Below are 1384 nucleotides of genomic sequence, written 5' to 3'. Positions count from 1 at the left end.
CTGCTGACTCTGTTTTATCTCCGCACGCTCCCGAGGGGACAGCCGCATGCGCAATAAGGTGCGTGCGCCGGGAACGTACGCATGCGCAGTGTACTGCCCCCATGCGGTGGTGGGAGATTTGTGTAGAGAGGAGCGGCTTAAAACTCTGAGGAAACGTACAGAGCCCGTGTCCCAGGGACAGTCGGGTGCGTAGCGGGTGCCTCAGGAATAAATATTTTGAGTAGGATAGCACTGGAAACTGGGCTGCCTTGGAAGAATTTTTATGCTATTTGAGGAAACCACACGGTACCTCAAGTCTACTGTCGCGAAGCAGGGTGAGGAAAAAACCAAGAAACACTCCCACGTACAGTAAAACCAACCGGTAAAAGACACGGAAACTCAACTGGCAAAGAAAGCCAGAAGAAGCTGTGAATTCATTTACCAGCTGAGTAATCTCTAGAAAAAGCTTCCAGCAGGCAGCGGATTTAAAATTTGAGATCAAAGTGCAGAATCTAAGAGCTGTAAGAATTTCGTTGTGTTCTCTAGGGGAAGGAAACTGTCAAGACAGTACGTTTTGGGGGGCGGGCAGATAAGGGCCTTTATCCAGCTCCCAGTTGAAGCGCAGGTTTCCTTAAGCTGGGCAGGACCGGCAGAGGGGCTGGATCTCAGTCCCCATCCCCCAACCCCGACCCCCGCCCTCACTGGGTGACAGAAGTATACAGCCCTTCCAGCCTTACAGTCTTAAACTCGAAACCGAGCTAGAATCCTTCTCACGTGTCTACTTGTCACTTAGAACAGTGATTGCAAGTATAGGATGTAAAAACTCTATCCCTCTCTGTCTTCCTTTCTTGCTACTGAACCTCCCTCTGCCCCACCTATCAATAAGGCTATAGTTGTCATTTAACCTGTAATGATTAATTAATCAAGAAATTAGGTTATTATGTAAGCATTTAGTTTAAACTTGATGACATTTGCTGCCATTTGGATTATGACCTTTATTAGGTCTCATCATGTCAGAATTATGTTGAGCCCAATCTTTTTATTTAATTTCTAGGGTTTATTTCTTATTTGTGAACACAAGCCCAAGTTGTTTTCTTTCTCATAACATTTACATGGGAAAATGATAGCAGCAAATAATATAAATGAGAAAGTGATATAATAACATCTCAAAATACTCAGGAACATTATGTACAATAAACAAAAGAGAAAACATATTTTCCTTGAGCAAAATATCATCATAGCCTGAAATATTTATTATAGCTCTGGTTACCAGATAGTAAAAAAATAAATAAATAAATAAAGGAAAGAAAAGAAAAGAAAAAACTGTAAACTGTCCTTTAAATATGCAGCTAAAATGAACATGAGGTGAACTGACGCAGAGTATTATCCAGACCCTATTTATCAG

This window comes from Phacochoerus africanus, chromosome 11 (genome assembly GCF_016906955.1).
Source record: "Phacochoerus africanus isolate WHEZ1 chromosome 11, ROS_Pafr_v1, whole genome shotgun sequence".
NCBI lineage: Eukaryota > Metazoa > Chordata > Mammalia > Artiodactyla > Suidae > Phacochoerus > Phacochoerus africanus.
Note: the sequence above shows the minus strand (reverse complement) of the source record.